The following is a 21,459-nucleotide window of genomic DNA, read 5'->3' as shown; positions in this document are numbered from 1 at the left end:
GACCCTAGCAACCAGATAGCTGCTGAAATACCAAATGGAGAGCTGCTGAACAAAAAGCTAAATAACTGAAAAACCATTAAAAATAAAAGTGAATTCAAATGCGAACTATCCCTTTAAGCTAACTGATCACAAACACAAATGTTTGCAGAACCCCTAACAGAAGTGCGCATATGAATACTTTTACATACTAAACATTTTAGGGTAAAAAAAAAAGCCCCCCCACCCGCACTTTTGTACAGTATCCCTGGGAGTCAGTGGGAACAGCAAGAGGTAGTTGGGAGGTTAACTTTTTACACCAGCAGCGAATCCACTAAGTGTCACATTAGCTGTAGGTCAGACTGTGTATGGGCCATCTTTAGCCTCCCCTAGTATCATCCTGCAAAAAAAAAAAAAATATATATATATATATATATATATATTTGTCTGTTGCAGGATGATGCTAGCTTACTTGCCCCCCCTTGGAAAATTTTCTGCGGACGCCCATGCCCTGGTGTGTAGCCATGGGGGCAGCCATTCTAAAGAAGAAAAGGCACAGGTTATATAGCAGCTAACAGATAAACCCTGTAGAATACAATGGTGTCTTATCTGTTATCTGCTATGTGCCTGTGCCTTTTCTCCTTTTTTCCAGCTTGAATGGCCCCCCCCATGGCTACACAGCAGCTTATTTATATAAACTATAGTAGTGTTCCTGAAGCAAACACCCCAGTTTTACCAATGCAGGGCCACAGTACATTATATTTCAATTACTTTAAAACACTTTCATTTTTTGGTGTTACTGTTCCTTTAAAAAACTTTTTGGGGTTAGTTTTGGCCTCTGCTGCAATGCGCTCCTCATTTTCTATCTTTGCCTTCCAGCTTGGTGTTTTACAACACTTGTTATAGTGTTTATATTCATTAAATGCAGCTTCTGTCCCCCCTGACTTATATTTCTTAAAAGCTTTCCTTTTTTTCCCTATTAACTTCTTTACCTCCGAATTAAGCCACATAGGGTGATTATTAACGTTTCTACATTTAATTATTAATGGAATAATTTGAGAACAGTAATGATTTAATATAATTTTAAATGAAAACCATTTTGGTTCTGTTTTTATCAGAAAACATAATGCCCCAATCTATGCTCTGAAACACTGCCCATAAGGAGTTAAAATTAGCCTTTCTTTCCCCATTGTATATTTGTTTTTTGAGACTAGGCACTGCAGCGACTAGTGCTTCCTGCACAGCATTTTAACTTGTCCCAGTCTGCACATTTGGTTAGTAAATGAGGCCCCGTGCTATACTGGCCATGCAAATCTGCGGCCGAGTTCAGGCGCCTTTGTGACTCTTAGCCATGAAGGATAAATGATGCTGCCAGACTTGTAGGGAAGAAATGTTTAATGAGCAATTATTTAACACATTCATCCAACATTTTACAACCATTAAGATATTCATACGGCCTGTTCTGTATCTCAGAATAAAAGAAAAATGGGAATATGTGCTATAAAATACAAAGGAGCGTATAAAGTAATGGCTTCCATTAAGGCCTGGCTGTATCTTTGTTCTGTACCGTATGGTTTAAATATTCAGTTAGTTATTTCAGCTCGATATGAAAAGTAAGGATAGCGGGAGCGCTGGCGGTTCTATCCATCTTATTCTATCTATTCTATTCTAGAATGGAGATAATCAACCTCAACTGTGTATTGATATTCAATCCAACCCTTCTGTGACTTCACATTGTTCGATAGAAAGAAAGATGATAGAGATAAAAAGATAGATGATAGAGAGATAGATAGATAAATAAATAGATAATTAGATAGATAATAGATAGACAGACAGATAAATAGATACTAAAGATGATAGACAGATAGATAGATAGATAGATACATAGATAGATAGATGATAGATAGATAATAGATAGACAGACAGAGAGATAGATACTAAAGATGATACATAGATTGATAGATAGATGATAAATAGATAATAGACAGACTGATAGATAGACAGAGAGATAGATACATAAATAAACAGATATTTAGATAGATAATAGATAGAAAGACAGATAGATAGACAGAGAGATAGATAGATAGCATCAAACTAGTATGTCCGAGCTTCCACCCCAGTAGTCCTTACACCCCCCAGGGGCCCCCTGCCCACCTGCCCAACCCCCAAGAATGTGTACTTTATACTTCCTTTTCATTTTTAAAAAGGGGGCAAACTTAGGCCCATTGGGTTTTTCTCTTTGCTCCACCAGCCCAGCCTGACCCTGTAGATAAAAACTGAGATTCTCACCATCATTGGAAGCTCAGAAGCAGAGATTGAGCAAACTTTTTTTTATAGCAAATGTAAGGTGCCAATGTGCAGAGCAGCCCATTGGCAGGTGTCAGGGATCAAATTATGTTTTTTATCTGCATTTGAGTGGGGCTTATAAAGGACTGATAGGGTTGGGTGCAAATTCCTATCAGTCAAGAACTAGACTGGTCCATGTATGTGGTTTGAGGCCCACGTCAGAATTAGGCAACTCATATGGGGCCCAGGACAACCAAGTAGACCAGGGGTTCCCAAAAGGTAGATTGCGGTCTACCAGTAGATCACTATAAAGATTCTGTAGGCCTTGAGGTGGAATCCAGTGGGATGACATCCATCCACTTCATTTTCCCCCCAGCATACTGGAGCTTTTGAGTGCGGCTGCTCAAGCCATCCGTCTTTGCAATTTCATCCCAATATAGAAGATTGTCCCCACCGGGCTGCTGTATATATTTGTTCCTACTTTATATACTGTATGTTTCTGTGTGCAGACTACAAAGTGGCCATGAAGAAAGGAAATAAAAATTACTACAATCCTTTCACATTAAACTTGAAGTGGGCACTTGAATAATGTTATGTGGGCATTAAGTGTGAATTTGGCATTTATATATTGCATTTATATATTGCTATGTGTATATGTTAAACATCGATTGATACTTTTTCTTGCTTATTGCGCCAAATGATAGACGTCACACAGTTTTAACTCTGGTAGATCTCATGACGGAGGCCAGGTGGCAAGAGTAGATCACAGGGTGACAAAGTCTGGGTACCCCTCAAGTAGGCCTTTACATGCATGGTCAGCCCTGCAGGCCCAAAGAACCACAGCACAGACTAACCTCACTCATACAACATTGTGTGTCATTGTTATTTCTGTTACAACAACCAATTAAAAGACGACCCTGGAACTGGCCACCCACTGATGTGACGTCTCTCAGACCTTGCCATGGGTGACTCTAGTGCTACTGCTGATCTATACTGGGGTGACATTTGTGATGATGGTGACAGCCTGGCACACAATCTGACGCCCATAATTGCCAGCTTGATTATCTGTAATAAACAATGTTGAAGGGGAGTGGGCAGTGAAATAAACACTGTTAAAAAAACAGATAAAAGATAAAGGGCAGAAGGGAAGTTAAAGTAAAGGCTGTTCTCAAAATATGCTTTACAGCATTTAGGGTGAAGACACACGGAGCTACTAGTAGCAGCTACTTGTCACAGCTACTAAACACCAGAAAATCCCCTGCCATAGACAATACTGAGAATTGCCTCTGCTAAAACACACGTAGAGACAATTATCAGTAAATGATCAGCATTGTCTATTTCAGTAGCCACGACAAGTAGCTGCTACTAGTAGCTCCGTGTGTCTTCACCCTTAAAGCAATAGTGCTCCTTTAACAGGACCAGATGAAAGCAATTTGTTGGTTACAGGGCTAGTGCACATTTCCCCCATCATGGCATTATAAGGTGCATTTAATATTCCCTCCTACATGCACAGAAACAGCACAATGTGCCCCCCACGCTGATCTGTAATTGAGGGTGATGCTCCTCTATCCGCCCCCCCCGGATCTGAGTTTTGCAAAAGCAGCGCCTGTTCTATGTAACTGCATTCTTCTTTTGTGGTGTCATTTATTATTGGTGAGTAAGTGCCGGATTGTCAGAAATGTGCAACGTGACCATTTTAAAATAATTACCCTTAGATCTCTTGAGTAATTTATGTTGAGCATCATTTAACTAAACAATCTCAGTTGCTGCAGCGACACAGAGCACGGGAATGAGCAATCCTCTATGTCTCCTTGTCAATCAGCTTCTCGCTTCCAACCCCTGCGCTGGTAGGGACGATGGTTATCTGCGCCCCTGGCACCATGACCTTGTAGCATTGTGTGTGCCAGGTGCCATGTAACCTACTGGGTACAGACACTCTTTGGGAAGTGAAAAATAGAATCTGCAAAATAATTCAGTATTGATTTTTATGATTCTGCAAAATATATTCCTCATCTTTACCAAATATAACCAGGGGCGGGCCAAGCCGACTAGGCGCCCTAATCAACCTGGTCGGGATCCTCGCCCCAGCACCTTCCCCCCCCAGCGTGTGCTTCAGCGCACATGCGCATTTCCGCCAAGCATGGGGGGGTTGATGCGTGCAGGGGGGGGGTCATTGCCCCCACCGCGTAATGACAAGCAAGCGCGGACTAGGGGTAGGCAGGAGAGACTCTTGCCTGTCGCCCCTAATCGTTACCCCCTAGGCAGCTGCCTCTTCTGCCTACCCCTAGTTCTGGCCCTGAATATAACAACAGGCCAAGTCCCTTCCCAGAGGCTATTATCCCCCACTGCTACTATAGGCACCATCTCTCCCTACTATACCTGCTATCCCACAGCCACAGTCCCTTCCCAGAGGTTATTATCCCACTGCTACTATAGGCACCATCTCTCCCTACTATACCTGCTATCCCACAGCCCCAGTCCCTTCCCAGAGGCTATTATCCCCCCACTGCTACTATAGGCACCATCTCTCCCTACTATACCTGCTATCCCACAGCCACAGTCCCTTCCCAGAGGTTATTATCCCACTGCTACTATAGGCACCATCTCTCCCTACTATACCTGCTATCCCACAGCCACAGTCCCTTCCCAGAGGCTATTATCCCCCCACTGCTACTATAGGCACCATCTCTCCCTACTATACCTGCTATCCCACAGCCCCAGTCCCTTCCCAGAGGTTATTATCCCACTGCTACTATAGGCACCATCTCTCCCTACTATACCTGCTATCCCACAGCCACAGTCCCTTCCCAGAGGCTATTATCCCCCCCACTGCTACTATAGGCACCATCTCTCCCTACTATACCTGCTATCCCACAGCCCCAGTCCCTTCCCAGAGGCTATTATCCCCCCACTGCTACTATAGGCACCATCTCTCCCAACTATACCTGCTATCCCACAGCCCCAGTCCTTTCCCAGAGGCTATTATCCCCCCACTGCTACTATAGGCACCATCTCTCCCTACTATACCTGCTATCCCACAGCCACAGTCCCTTCCCAGAGGTTATTATCCCACTGCTACTATAGGCACCATCTCTCCCTACTATACCTGCTATCCCACAGCCCCAGTCCCTTCCCAGAGGCTATTATCCCCCCACTGCTACTATAGGCACCATCTCTCCCTACTATACCTGCTATCCCACAGCCACAGTCCCTTCCCAGAGGCTATTATCCCCCCACTGCTACTATAGGCACCATCTCTCCCTACTATACCTGCTATCCCACAGCCACAGTCCCTTCCCAGAGGTTATTATCCCCCCACTGCTACTATAGGCACCATCTCTCCCTACTATACCTGCTATCCCACAGCCCCAGGCCCTTCCCAGAGGCTATTATCCCCCCACTGCTACTATAGGCACCATCTCTCCCTACTATACCTGCTATCCCACAGCCCCAGTCCCTTCCCAGAGGCTATTATCCCACTGCTACTATAGGCACCATCTCTCCCTACTATACCTGCTATCCCACAGCCACAGTCCCTTCCCAGAGGCTATTATCCCACTGCTACTATAGGCACCATCTCTCCCTACTATACCTGCTATCCCACAGCCACAGTCCCTTCCCAGAGGCTATTATCCCACTGCTACTATAGGCACCATCTCTCCCTACTATACCTGCTATCCCACAGCCCCAGGCCCTTCCCAGAGGCTATTATCCCCCCACTGCTACTATAGGCACCATCTCTCCCTACTATACCTGCTATCCCACAGCCCCAGTCCCTTCCCAGAGGCTATTATCCCACTGCTACTATAGGCACCATCTCTCCCTACTATACCTGCTATCCCACAGCCACAGTCCCTTCCCAGAGGCTATTATCCCACTGCTACTATAGGCACCATCTCTCCCTACTATACCTGCTATCCCACAGCCATAGTCCCTTCCCAGAGGCTATTATCCCACTGCTACTATAGGCACCATCTCTCCCTACTATACCTGCTATCCCACAGCCCCAGTCTCTTCCCAGAGGCTATTATCCCCCCACTGCTACTATAGGCACCATCTCTCCCTACTATACCTGCTATCCCACAGCCACAGTCCCTTCCCAGAGGCTATTATCCCCCCACTGCTACTATAGGCACCATCTCTCCCTACTATACCTGCTATCCCACAGCCACAGTCCCTTCCCAGAGGTTATTATCCCCCCACTGCTACTATAGGCACCATCTCTCCCTACTATACCTGCTATCCCACAGCCCCAGTCCCTTCCCAGAGGCTATTATCCTCCCACTGCTACTATAGGCACCATCTCTCCCTACTATACCTGCTATCCCACAGCCCCAGTCCCTTCCCAGAGGCTATTATCCCCCCACTGCTACTATAGGCACCATCTCTCCCTACTATACCTGCTATCCCACTATCCCAGTCACTTTTTACCGAGCTTTTTCAGCCTCTGCATACTTGAAATGCCAGGGCCTATTTTGAATCCCAATTCAGGCCTGCCCAGCATGTTTAAGCCATGCTGATTTGATGTAGGCTGCTGGAGATTGTAGCCCACTAATATATTTTAGGAGAAACATAGCAGTAAGGATAATTATTTCTCCTTTAATAGCCTAAAATGTAGGCATTGTTTGCTAATGCAGACTCATTACATAAAACCTTTGCATCAGTATTTGGGAGATATAAAAATAACAAAGCCATAAATGTAGAATAAACGTGAAACAAAAAACAACAATTAATTAAAAATCACCCTGAAATGATTCTCCCCCACACAGAGGTGGGCTGCGCATCCTGCTCTGTGATTGGGGGAAACAATATTGTAACTGCCACACTGTCCTGGAAGCCCACCCACATTGTACAACACACTACTAAGTACCCAGACACCTGCTCTAATTAGTGTAAGCCCCTCCCACTGCTGGCACAGATGTACAATTAAGCACTCAGCCAGGTAACTTTGTGTTTTACCTTGTGGAACAGTTTGGGGCAATTCTTTCCTGTCCCAGCACAATAATGCCCCTTACACAAAGCCAGGTCCTACAGAATGGGTTTGCTATGAAGGGACTGGAAGAACCGGACTGCACAGAGCCCTGACCTCAACCCAACTGAACCCCTGTGGGATGAACTGGAACCCCGACTGTGAGCCTGATCCCCAACATCAGCGCCCAACCTCACTAATGCTCTTGTGGCTGAATGGCAGCAAATCCCACCAACAACATCTAGGGGGCACCTTCCTAGAGGAGTAGGGCCTGTTCCAGCAGCACGGTAAGGTAAGGGACTGGATACGTTTGCTACATTGTGCACCTGTATGTGACAGAACTGATTTTAGCGACCCGTCTAACTATAGCGCGTGTAGGTAGTTGTAGTTTAACATCTGAAGTTCCATAAGACTTTGCTGTGGCTGAAAACTGTTACAGCAACAGAATGTATTTATTGTGTTATGCAGGGAGCACAGAGTTGCACTGTGTATACACTGTGAGTTCTGACTACCTAAACTGAAACTTTTCAGGTGAAACCCAGCAGTTACATAGCATATAAAATCCCTGTACACTGCCTGTCATGGTGGCGTTCAGACAACGTCCTGTATAAAATAACATCAATGATGTGTTTTGTATAAATACATTTTTAACCCTATTCATGCTGGGTTTTTTTTGCATGAGTTGGATCCAGCACTGTTATCTCTGAAGCAGCGACAGCTGCATGTAGGAAATCCAGGATATAAAAGATTGGTATTGCCACCTTGCCTTATGACACACTGCCTCACTGCTACACTCTGCTCCTCTGTCACCATTCTTCCTTACTATACACAGTATCCTATAGTTTCAGCTCCTTCCTCTGAACTTGATGGACTCTGGTCTTTTTTCAACCCTATGTAACTATGATACCATGTTGCTTTGTAGGTCATATTATTACTAGTGATGAGCGAATCTGTCCCGTTTCGCCATAAAATTCGCGAAACGGCAAGAAAATTTACTAAACGCCGGAAAATTCGCGAAACGCATTTGTTGCGTGATTTTTTTTGTCACCCGCACTTTTTTGACATGACCGTGGGCAATTCGGCGTGACAAATTTTTCCACGGCGAATTTTCACAGAAGTTTTGCAAACAATTCGCCAGTGGCGGAAATGCGGAAATTCGCTGCGAACCCATGCCTGCCGAAAAGATTTGCTCATCACTAATGACACCGCCTTTCATCCACATTATTTTCCCTTCCATCTAAGCTATCTTGCCTTACTCTACACACGGTTACACATATGCATCCCATATTATAAATAGATGAAAAAAGCCCAAAGGGTGCATACCATAAGCAGCAACAAAACCTGGATGCTACTACAGAAAAAAACCTTGGAACAAGGACAACACTCTCTAGCATTTATTAAAGAGTTGTAAAACAAAAATGTAAATGCAAAAAGAACAAGCTTTATTGCTCAATAAACCTTTTTCTTTTCGCATTAATGTTTTCGTTTCACAATTCTGTGTGTGTGTGTATATAAAATATAGAGAGGGACAGGTAAACATCTGACCTATAGAGCAACACCATTTCCTGTGTCTTTTTATATAGTCATAATTGATATTTTTAGTATTGACGTTATTAATATCTGACCTACTAGTTGGTTCTGTTGGTGGTAAATTAAGGGGCCTCTGGTAGTACATTCCTGCTTTTAAAGGGCAAGTAAAGTTCCAATGCATTGGTATTAAGGAAAAGAACTATTGAGTTTTACTGAAGTTCGGCAGTTAAAGGGAATGTAAACCTTTTCATCAATTTTAATGAAAAAAATGCTCAAAGCATTTGCAATTGCAATGTTTTTCTTTTCTAGTTTTCAAGATATTAACAGTTTTTATTATGAGATGACCTTTGGGTGAGAAGCAAACTGTCGTCCCAGTGACTTAACACTAACACCATATATTTAATTGGGGCCTTGTAGTTGTCGTTGATTGAAATGAGGGGGCTCCTGTATATCTTGCTTTGCCCCTAGCTATGATGCCATCTATCAGTTATTGCAGAATGGCTTTCCCAAATGAAGATCTCACCTTCTCAAAGGGCAATGGACCGTTTAGACTAATTTGTGACTCAGAGGTTGACTGTCTAATAAGTGGTAATGAAGGTTTATTGCACGTAATGAGTTGTCAGTCAGTGATTGAGTATAGAATGCTGCTTATTAGTCAGACTGTGTAACCCTTCAGAGATGTGTCGCTCTAAGACAAGCATTCTCTAGTTCTAGGGGGACCTTAATATATTGTCTCCGTTCCTTGTGCTGCCTTGAGCCTGAGTGGTTGGGGGGGGGGGGGATAATGTAAATGAAATGTCAGGTGTTTCTCTATAGGATGTCAGAACATCAGGCTTGGCAATTTCATTTTACATTTGTATGCAGGTTAGCTCTTTATTATCATATTTTATGTTCCCAGTGATAAGCCTTGCCCTTGCCACACTGCTATATAAGCTTGCCATGCAAAGGCATAAAGGGTCTAAACAACAGTAGCCTTTGGTGAGAATGTGGTAACCCATTGCAGTCAATGAGCAGGGATTCTTCATCTGTTTGAATATGCGGTCAATATGGATTCCTAGAACTGGAGCGAATTGGTGACACTGAGGCAGAAGGGCTGGTTCAATAAGAGAGGTCAGTCCATGGCAACCAGTCAGATCTTTGCTTTCATTTTGTTCCTGGTAGGTACACAGGGGATGCACAGGTTAGCAGATTTACAAGCAGTGTTGGACTGGCCCATCAGAATACCAGAAGTCGGACCACCTGCTCTTAATAATTTGGCCTATTTAGTGACCCTGCTATCTGTGTCCCCAAAATGTTTACATTTGCACCCAACCAGCCCTCTCAGTGATGATAGACATGTTGCCAGGATCAGGATGAGCGTGGTGGCATCGCCATTAGGGAAGGCCCTGGGAGGAGTTAGGCCTGCCACCTATCTGCTACCAGCCAGAGAGTAATGTGTGGCAGCCTGATCCACCCATGAGTTTTGGGACCACTAGTTGACCATAACTAATTGCTGATTGGTTGCTATGACATGGAGCATGTTCCTTAAGGAAATGCTCCTTAACTGTTGGTCCTCCTCCTTGGGAGGGTCTAAGGTAAAGTGTGTGCATTCATATAATACCATAATCGGCATTGCAGGCCTAGTGATGGACCTGGTCAATGTGAAGAATCACATTGGGGTGATGGAGTATAAAAGTACGTGTAAATCATTGGGGGTCATTTATGAGCACTGGGCAAATTTGTGTAATTTATGGCAACCAATCGAATTGTTGCATTCATTGTTCTACATGCAGCTAGCTGAAAAAGGCAATCACTGATTGGTTGTTATGGGTTACTGCCCATGGGCAAATTTTCCCAGTGTTAATAAATGAGTCCCATTAACTTCTATTTACACCATCATTAAGTAGGGATGCACCATATTTTGGGTTGGTTTAAATACAGAATTCTGCTGAATACTGAGCCTTCAGTTGCCCAGTGCCCTAGTCATGTGACTTTTATGGTACTAAGGATTTAGGCAAGTACATGGGTATATCCCAAAATAAGGTTACCATCAGTCATCATTTCAGGGGGACTGACCCTATTTCAGATTTCAGCCTCTGAAAGCTGTCCCTGGCTGTCCTTGTAGTAACAGAGCTCTCTCCCAGTCAATCGAAGTAATATGTATAATATTATTTTGGCTTTTCCAGGGAAATAGATTAAAATATGTGGCTGTGATGTTGAGTGGGTGTAGAGCCATGGGAAAATGGCCAAAAAGTGAGTGTGGCATACAAACATTTTGTGTGCGCAGCAGCCCCTTTCTGTTCCCAGATTTTACTTTGGAAATCTGGTAACCTTATCCCATTAAAAAATAAATTGATTAAGGTGTGCTACACAATGGACAAACCGGCTAGTTGTAGCCCCAGGTGCAAGCTGAACCCTCAGCCAGGGTAAAACAATATCCAGGATAAAATGAAAAAACAGCAGCACTCCGGAAATGTTGTAGAAAAAAGTGACTTTACTCAAGTGCACACGGCCCACTTATCCCATTAAAAATGACTTTACATTGGTATAGAAGAAGAAGTTGCAGGGCCAATCCTTATGGGACTCAGTAGGTGACAAGAAAGGACTATTTCCAAGGAAGAGTAGGGGAAATGAGAGAGGGAAATGCAGCAATTAATAGAAATCTATCTTGCAGAGAAAGGGTGATGGTGTCAGTAGCAGAAGAGAGAGAGAGGCGAAGAACAAGAGTAATGTGACCTTCAGTCTTAGCAGATATTTATTATTCTGCTGCTGTTAAGTGCCCCCCTCCTTTGTCTGATTTATGAAGTGAGAGCCTCCCGGGGAAGGGCAGAGATCTGAGTGCAGCCAATCCTGCTGGGTTTGTCACACGTTCCCAATCTACAGAGCAAAGGAACAATAAAATAAAGAGCTGTAACTACATTCAGCCTGTTGCAGTTGAGAGATCAGAGTCTGCACAGATGAGAGAACACAATAGTTTAACTTTCAAACATCTTTTTATTTGAGGTATACTGTTGTTCCACATTCGCATATTTGATCCTTTTGTATGTACAACTAATTAGTGCTGCGGGTCTCTGCCTCTAAATACTTTCTGTGGTTAAATAGATTTTGTATTGATCAAATGACATATCTCACAACTGTGGTGGAATTGTTTTCTCTTCCCCTGCTAAGCTTTCTTATCTCAGTCTCAGTCTATCTCTGATGGGGCTCGTAATCCTTCAATAAAGAGAACGGTTGGTTTCAAGACAGGATCTTGGCAAGAATAAAGTTTGGAACCCAAATAAAATTGTGTGTAACTTGGAAGAAGGAGCTAATCTGAAATGCTAAAACAGAAGGGTCGTGTTGGGATGACTGTGTGTCAAGGATGATATAGGGTGAATAGGAATCAAGGAGAAGAAAGTTGTGAATTAAGAGCTATTCCTAGAGGCTGGCGCATAAAGAGAAATCCACTTAGGAAACCCATCGCTGCCCTTCGCTTGGGCATCCGGCACATGCATATTTATTGCACTAGACATTCCAATTTTGGCTAACAAGATGCTTTATCGCTTTAGACAGGATTTGTTGGTTCAGAACTGTCAGTCTAACCCTGAATTGTGGAAGATAGGATTTCATTAGTGCTGAAATCTTTTCATTATTTGGTAAAGGTGACAAGAAATTTGAAAAAAATCCCCTTAACGGTGTGATTCCCGAGTGTCATGCTCATAGGTGGCAGTTTGGCTCTGTATTTATGATGCTGAGCCTGCCAGGACCTGGGAAATGAATGCACAAATGCCTGTGTACGGGGCCCCCCAGCAGTGCCATCATCTATTCTCTCTCTAGTTCAGGGGGACACAGTGCAGGCCACAGGGTGCCATTCTTTGTTTATGTTTGAGGGTTATAGGCCCCACATATAAACCAACAAATTCTCCATATCCCCCCCCCCCCCACTACAACAATATTGACCAAAATGTTTAGTTTCCAACTAACTATTGTTTATGATTTTGCTCTTCCTTACTCCCTGTAATGAACTTGAAAATTATGGGAGAATGAAGCCTTTTTTTTTGGCAAAATGACAAAAAACAATTAATGAAATTTGTCAGTCTCTGAAATGCAATAAAAGTAATTAGATTTCAGTAATATTCTGCTACTTTGAAATTTCCATTCCTATACTGAAATTGTTTTCACCTTCATTAGATTTTGCTAGAAAACTTTTCCAAGGAGATCCGTGGCATCTACAGCTTAGTTCTACCAGGGGCACAAAATGGATGTTTTTGAGAAATAATTAGAGGCTAATTACTATTGGTTGGTTATTTTTATCGAGTGGTCCCCATAAATGGGGTCCAGTGGATGACATTGACCTTTAATTAGTAAATAGTCATTTTCACTGATCTGCTAGTGGGTTTGTTGATAAATTTGTTGTTGAGTAGGGTCTGGAAACAGGTTAAAAAAAAAAGCTGTACCCGTGGGTAATATACTTGTTTTTCAGTAGAAACTGGATGGTTGGACTAAAGCTAATACAGAAGCCTAGAGTTGTCTGCAACCACTTCCAACTAGAGTTACCAATATAGTTAAAAAAACAAAATGTAGATATCTATGTTAAGGTGACCCTACAGTAAAAGACCGTGATAGATCAGTGGATTTGTGCCCTATTTGATCATTCAGATGTTGGACCAAAAGGGAGATGATCTCATTCTTTGGTTCCCCAGAACAATGATTGGATCAATCAGGGAGAATGTGCAGACTTGGCAACCACATGAGCACATAATGAGCCACAATGGTTGTTAACTGCTGGAATTTTGCAGCCAGGCCAAGAGATAACTGGCCAAGCCCCCAGCTGGTAAGGCTCCATACACCGTCATTAAGTTGCCAACATGGTTAGGAGTGGACAGACTGGCAGAAAAGATTGGCCTCTGCCAGATTAGAGTCTCAAACTGTATCAGTAGGTGGAAATCAAATATATGTCAATATAATTCAATAAACTGCAGTTGAGGTCAATTTATAGTCGACGTCCTTGCCAGTTTAGTTGATCTGTGCCCTATTGGGTCATCCAGTTGGTAGGCCAAATCTGTGTGATCTGATCATTTCATCCCTCGGGCCAATGATTGGATTATAAAAGGAGCCTGTGCAGACCTGTCAAGGAGAGGACTGCATCCATGGCCCAATATGGACCTTGACTGATGGAACACCATGCCAATTAATATCTAGCAAAATCCCAAACTGATATGAGTTGGGATTGGTCCCATATGTGGCCATTAATCTGCCAATGTGATTAGGAAACTGATAGGCAGTATAGGCTTTTCTATTGTCAGTTTACATGCTATATCAGTGAGTCTCAACCAATAACCTAGATATCAGTAAGTGGAAAAAAACCAAAACATATTAAGGGGAAATGGGGAAATGTATTTGGGGTGCCAGCCTCATCCTTAAATAAATGCCACCTACCTGTGCAGTTAAATAAGTAGGAGAGTTGACTCCATAAATAGAGGTATTTTCTTTCTTTTTTATTTTCAACTTTGTAGCATCTGAGTAGGAATTACTGTATATGAGCAAAGGATTAAACCTTACGAACACGTGTCGTAAAACCTTGTCTGTTATGTTATTAATTCTAGGAAAAATACCCCAGCTAACAAATAGTATACTAAATTATGGAAATTGCATTTTGCAGGGGTATTAATCATAATGCCTAAGCCAAACAACCCAACTTAAGCTTGAGAATATCTGCCATTATATATGGGTCAGTGGAACCCTCTGGGACGTGGAGCAAAAAAAACATAAGAAATAGAACATGGACAGAGTTATCCCAACCAGGGGGTATGAGATTTGTGTGCTGAATAGAGGGAACACCAGTGTTTGGGAGCATTATAATGTTGCACCGGCAAAGATGTACCAAACGGCAGCTCATTAATCAGTTACCTGGTATCTAATTTCAATAAAATATGTACATTTCCTCTCCTTCTCTGGGCACTTCCAGTTCAGTCCATCAATCTTTCTGCTGGTTCTCCTGTCCTGTGTGGTGTAGAGGACAGATGTGAAATATCTGGGTGTTTATTAACTGTCATGGGAATAGGTTGTGTAAATATCACTTGGAGATTTCCTTTAAGATACATTTGTTATCCTCTGCAGTACTTACCCTGCTATACCTGCTATCCCACAGCCACGGTCCCTTCCCAGAGGCTATTATCCCCCCCACTGCTACTATAGGCACCATCTTTCCCTACTATACCTGCTATCCCACAGCCACAGTCCTTTCCCAGAGGCTATTATCCCACTGCTACTATAGGCACCATCTCTCCCTACTATACCTACTATCCCACAGCCACAGTCCCTTCCCAGAGGCTATTGTCCCCCCACTGCTACTATAGGCACCATCTCTCCCTACTATACCTGCTATCCCACAGCCCCAGTCCCTTCCCAGAGGCTATTATCCCCACTGCTACTATAGGCACCATCTCTCCCTACTATACCTGCTATCCCACAGCCACAGTCCCTTCCCAGAGGCTATTATCCCCCCACTGCTACTATAGGCACCATCTCTCCCTACTATACCTGCTATCCCACAGCCACAGTCCCTTCCCAGAGGCTATTATCCCCCCACTGCTACTATAGGCACCATCTCACCCTACTATACCTGCTATCCCACAGCCCCAGTCCCTTCCCAGAGGCTATTATCCCCCCCCCACTGCTACTATAGGCACCATCTTTCCCTACTATACCTGCTATCCCACAGCCACAGTCCTTTCCCAGAGGCTATTATCCCACTGCTACTATAGGCACCATCTCTCCCTACTATACCTGCTATCCCACAGCCACAGTCCCTTCCCAGAGGCTATTATCCCCCCACTGCTACTATAGGCACCATCTTTCCCTACTATACCTGCTATCCCACAGCCACAGTCCTTTCCCAGAGGCTATTATCCCACTGCTACTATAGGCACCATCTCTCCCTACTATACCTGCTATCCCACAGCCACAGTCCCTTCCCAGAGGCTATTATCCCACTGCTACTATAGGCACCATCTCTCCCTACTATACCTGCTATCCCACAGCCCCAGTCCCTTCCCAGAGGCTATTATCCCCCCACTGCTACTATAGGCACCATCTCTCCCTACTATACCTGCTATCCCACAGCCACAGTCCCTTCCCAGAGGCTATTATCCCCCCACTGCTACTATAGGCACCATCTCTCCCTACTATACCTGCTATCCCACAGCCACAGTCCCTTCCCAGAGGCTATTATCCCACTGCTACTATAGGCACCATCTCTCCCTACTATACCTGCTATCCCACAGCCCCAGTCCCTTCCCAGAGGCTATTATCCCACTGCTACTATAGGCACCATCTCTCCCTACTATACCTGCTATCCCACAGCCACAGTCCCTTCCCAGAGGCTATTGTCCCCCCACTGCTACTATAGGTAGGGATGTAGCGAACCCGCGCAAAAATGTTCGCGAACCCGTTCGCGGACTTTCGCCAAAACTCGCGAATATTCGCGAACTTTGCGAACCCCATAGACTTCAATGGGAAGGCGAACTTTAAAACCTAGAAAAGCCATTTCTGGCCAGAAAACTGATTTTAAAGTTGTTTAAAGGGTGCCACGACCTGGACAGTGGCATGCAGGAGGGGGATCAAGGGCAAAAATGTATCTGAAAAATACTTTGTAAAAAAAACGCCAAAAAAAGTGCCAAAAAAAAAAACGCAAAAAAATAACGCCAAAAAAAAAACCGCAAGCTATTCCTATGTATATGCATAGGCGATAAAACGAAGCGGAAAAAACGCGGCGGAAAACCAAGGAGAAAAACGCGGCGCCAAAAAAAAATGCGGCGAACCCAAAGTGGCGAACATCGGCAAAAGTCCGCGAATTTGCGCGAACGCGAACACCCGATGTTCGCGTGAATTAGTTCGCCGGCAAACAGTTCGCTACATCTCTAACTATAGGCACCATCTCTCCCTACTATACCTGCTATCCCACAGCCACAGTCCCTTCCCAGAGGCTATTGTCCCCCCACTGCTACTATAGGCACCATCTCTCCCTACTATACCTGCTATCCCACAGCCCCAGTCCCTTCCCAGAGGCTATTATCCCCACTGCTACTATAGGCACCATCTCTCCCTACTATACCTGCTATCCCACAGCCACAGTCCCTTCCCAGAGGCTATTATCCCCCCTCTGCTACTATAGGCACCATCTCTCCCTACTATACCTGCTATCCCACAGCCCCAGTCCCTTCCCAGAGGCTATTATCCCACTGCTACTATAGGCACCATCTCTCCCTACTATACCTGCTATCCCACAGCCCCAGTCCCTTCCCAGAGGCTATTATCCCACTGCTACTATAGGCACCATCTCTCCCTACTATACCTGCTATCCCACAGCCCCAGTCCCTTCCCAGATGCTATTATCCCACTGCTACTATAGGCACCATCTCTCCCTACTATACCTGCTATCCCACAGCCACAGTCCTTTCCCAGAGGCTATTATCCCACTGCTACTATAGGCACCATCTCTCCCTACTATACCTGCTATCCCACAGCCACAGTCCCTTCCCAGAGGCTATTATCCCACTGCTACTATAGGCACCATCTCTCCCTACTATACCCGCTATCCCACAGCCCCAGTCCCTTCCCAGAGGCTATTATTCCCCCACTGCTACTATAGGCACCATCTCTCCCTACTATACCTGCTATCCCACAGCCCCAGTCCCTTCCCAGAGGCTATTATCCCCCCACTGCTACTATGGGCACCATCTCTCCCTACTATACCTGCTATCCCACAGCCCCAGTCCCTTCCCAGAGGCTATTATCCCACTGCTACTATAGGCACCATCTCTCCCTATTATACCTGCTATCCCACAGCCCCAGTCCCTTCCCAGAGGCTATTATCCCACTGCTACTATAGGCACCATCTCTCCCTATTATACCTGCTATCCCACAGCCACAGTCCCTTCCCAGAGGCTATTATCCCCCCCCACTGCTACTATAGGCACCATCTTTCCCTACTATACCTGCTATCCCACAGCCACAGTCCTTTCCCAGAGGCTATTATCCCACTGCTACTATAGGCACCATCTCTCCCTACTATACCTGCTATCCCACAGCCACAGTCCCTTCCCAGAGGCTATTGTCCCCCCACTGCTACTATAGGCACCATCTCTCCCTACTATACCTGCTATCCCACAGCCCCAGTCCCTTCCCAGAGGCTATTATCCCCCCACTGCTACTATAGGCACCATCTCTCCCTACTATACCTGCTATCCCACAGCCCCAGTCCCTTCCCAGAGGCTATTGTCCCCCCACTGCTACTATAGGCACCATCTCTCCCTACTATACCTGCTATCCCACAGCCCCAGTCCCTTCCCAGAGGCTATTATCCCCATTGCTACAGGCACCATCTTATCTTGGTATAGACAAACCAAAAAATTCCCCTTTGCAGTCCAATGTATCTGAGATAAGTTGGGAGTGTTACTGTACAACATGCCAGAAAGTCTACAGAGATTTTATTCCGATGACAGATTTCGTGTACAGAAGCCTATGTAGAGTACACTGCGACCTCAATCTGACACATCTCAAGGGAACAGGATTACTATAAAAATGTTGTATATTGCAGGACAAAAGCAGCGTGGGGAAGTGTTAAATGAATTGGGGACCTAGATAAAATATCACAGAGCTGCATACCAAAAGGATAATACATTATTACATAAGTGGGCTTGAGCGTTGAAACCTACATCATATTAATAAATACATAAGAACTCCATTAAATAATTTAGTCTTGCCGTGACACCATAACTTCCTTGTATGTTTTTTATTTTGCCCATTAATCTTTAATGGAGATGTTTTAATGTATGGTGTGTACCAAAGAGGTGGAAGTGTAGAAAACCTGGGATGGAAAAGGGCCCTTTGCTTTTTAACTATTAATGACCTGGAGGTGGCGATTGTAAATACTGCCTCGTTTGCTGACAATACTAAACTGTGCAAAACTATAAGTTCCATGCAGGATGCTGCCACTTTGCGAATTGACTAAGTTGAAAAATGGTCAGCAAACCGCCAAATGAGGTGCAATGTTAATAAATGCAGGGTTATACACTTTGATAGGAATTAAATGTGAGTTATACACTAAATTATAGTGTTGTGGGGGGGCTTCTTAATGAATGAATGATTTGGGGTTTTTTGTGGATAATAATCAGTGTAAATCTATGCAGTGTCATTCTGTGGCTACTAAAGCAAATAAAGTGCTGTAAAGGGCAGTAACTAGGGGGATGAAAATACAATTTTGATTTTTTATAGGTCTCTGCTAAGGCCTTGAGTACACAGTCGAGTTTTGGGCTCCAGTCCTTAAGAAGGACATTTATGAGCTGGAGAGAGTGCAGACTTAACTGGTAAAAGGAATAGCAGAATTAAAATATGAGAAAAGACTGATCTATTTGACTTTGAAATGTTCAAAGATCAGAGCCCCCCCCCCCCTTAGACTTGAAAAACAGAACTTTCAGTTCTAGCAGAGTTGGGAATTCTTCACAGAACAGGCAATGAGGTTGTGGAAAGCCCTGACAGGTGAGGTTGTGATGGCAGATTCTATTAACAAGTCTTGGCTAATATTCTTGTTCAAGAAATCATCTTAAAGGCATTATCTTAAGATATACAGCTATTAAGTATAGATATTAGTATATACAGTTTAAATATGTGGGTGTTTAGATACATGCCCCGGGGTTCATTTGGAAGAGTTGACTTCTGTCTTTTTTTCAACCTAGTTCAACTATGTAAGATATTAATCCCACAAAGTAGAGCATTTGTTTTTGTCTCCCCTGTTTATATCTGCATGGGGTACAGGGACAAAATTAGGGAAGCACCAAAGCCACTTTTTTGGGTTCGGCCGAACCTCCGAACCAACCCAACAGGATTCTGCCGAATTCTGATTAGGATCGGAAGGGGTTAAAAATCACAGCAGATCTGGCCGAATCCTTAAAAAAAACTCCGAGATTTGGCCGAATCCGGGATTTGGTGCATCCCTAGGCAAAATACAGAATGGTCTTGTTCTAGGTTCCTTGTGCAGTGGCCCATGTGTTGCAGGATGGGGCACAAGAATTAAGGACAGGGTCGGACTGGGGGGTGAAGGGCCCACCGGGCCCGCGCCCATAGCCCGCCCATATGGCCTGCGCCCATAGCCTCCCCCCCAGAGGGGCCCCCCTAACCCACCTTGCAGGGCCCCCCACCCGACGTTCTTCCCTGAGCTCGTAAACTTAACGCGTCGGTGCTGGAGTGGTCGGGCAGGTGGGTGCCGCAAGGGTCTGGTCTGGTCCACCGGGGCCCACTGGGATTTTTCCCGGAATCCCGGCGGCCCAGTCCGACCCTGATAAAGGAGAATGCTGGTTATTTGATTATTGACCTTTTGATCAGTCTTCCTACATGTATGCGCATTACTGATCATGATGGCAGGGAATGTTTAAGATCCAGGTCACCAACATGGTGACCCTAACCTTTTTAATTGGGTGCAAGAACGAATGGGCTGGTGCTTTTCTTATCAAGAGAAAAGAGTGAGGAACATGTAGTGGTTCAGGAGAAGCATTTTGGACAATTACTTGGACAAAATACAGTCAGTTTGGCTTTGCCTTTTACGTTCGTAGAGAGGCATTTTTTTTTGGCAATCAATCTAAAACTGACCTGTTGTCCATGACATTTATACAAGATCAAATTCAAAAATATATATATATGGAGAATGTCAACTGGCCCAAGGGGGATAGAATCATGCAGACTGGACGGAGGTATAATGCACCTACATTTACACGCCAAATCCCAGGAACCCTGTGCCATTGTGAACGCTGCCCTTGGATCATGTATTTTTTTTTTTTTTTTTATACCTCTTCAAGTGTTGACGCTACTTTATCTACTCGCTAAATTTTACTTTTGCTCTACAGTAGGATTGTAATGAAAGCTGCCAAAGGGTCCTTGTGGTGAATGGAAACAGTATGGTGTTGTGACTGCGAACAGGTAATCACGCCTGAAATAGGCGCCTTTGTGTACCAAGCACTTATGCACTTATTTATTCCGCAGCCAACATATAATCTTTCTCTTTTGCTCTTGCAGAAGAAATTATGGGAGGAAGCTGGAAGTGGCTGTTGTGCTGTGGGGTGCGAGCGTGGCCAGACACCGTTTTTATTGTATCTCCAAAATAAAGTGCCATAAACTGTAATGTAAATTGTACTGGTGTAAGCAATTCCTAGGTGATTTTTGACTATAGGGGCTGCATTATTTTGGCTACTAAAGTCCAGGGTGTTTAAGTAACCGGAAAAGTCAAATTCACTGGGGTCTCCATTAGGGAAAAAAATTAACAGGCCCCGGTGTTCTTTGTGTCTAAGTCCCATGTGACCTTTTCCAAGGTTCCCTTTCACCTTCACACCCCACCCCACCACTCCCAGTAAATTTGACTTTCCTAATTTAAAGTTCTAAAGCAAAGTGTGTGTTCTTGCCAGTAGGGAAGAGTTCCTCGTATTCCAGGCAGTAGGGGTGATAATCCACCCTTGCACTTCTTCGATCCCATTGATGCCGGTATGAGGCTGTTTAAAGGTTGCTGTGTGGCCAGAGGTCCACTATTCTATTTTTTACTCACTCCCAGTTGTTTCCTCCTTGCATGATGGGTATCATATTGCTGGGGTAACTGATATGTAGAAATGTGATGGAAAATCTCTGCTTTTATTGCAAACATCATCAAGGATTGACCAGCCATATCTCATATTTGTTCTTATTTAGGGAGG

General features: G+C 44.3%; 1 protein-coding gene and 1 long non-coding RNA gene across 3 annotated transcripts in view; both read left to right on the top strand.

The window, feature by feature from the left end:
• The window catches only part of asic2 (acid sensing ion channel subunit 2), a 286,936-nt gene that overhangs the window by 9,878 nt on the left and 255,599 nt on the right, over positions 1 to 21,459 (top strand). The window lies entirely within an intron of this gene.
• On the top strand, positions 7,156 to 20,897 carry LOC101730240. Of its 2 annotated transcripts, none has more exons than XR_004220633.1 (3): positions 7,156 to 7,518; positions 20,623 to 20,695; positions 20,792 to 20,897. It is a non-coding gene; the product is annotated as an uncharacterized LOC101730240 (long non-coding RNA). The 2 variants fall into 2 exon arrangements; XR_209085.4 differs by having other exon boundaries at positions 7,156 to 7,523.

Source organism: Xenopus tropicalis, chromosome 10 (assembly GCF_000004195.4).
Source record: "Xenopus tropicalis strain Nigerian chromosome 10, UCB_Xtro_10.0, whole genome shotgun sequence".
NCBI lineage: Eukaryota > Metazoa > Chordata > Amphibia > Anura > Pipidae > Xenopus > Xenopus tropicalis.
Note: the sequence above shows the minus strand (reverse complement) of the source record. Positions and strands in the feature narration are given on the sequence as shown.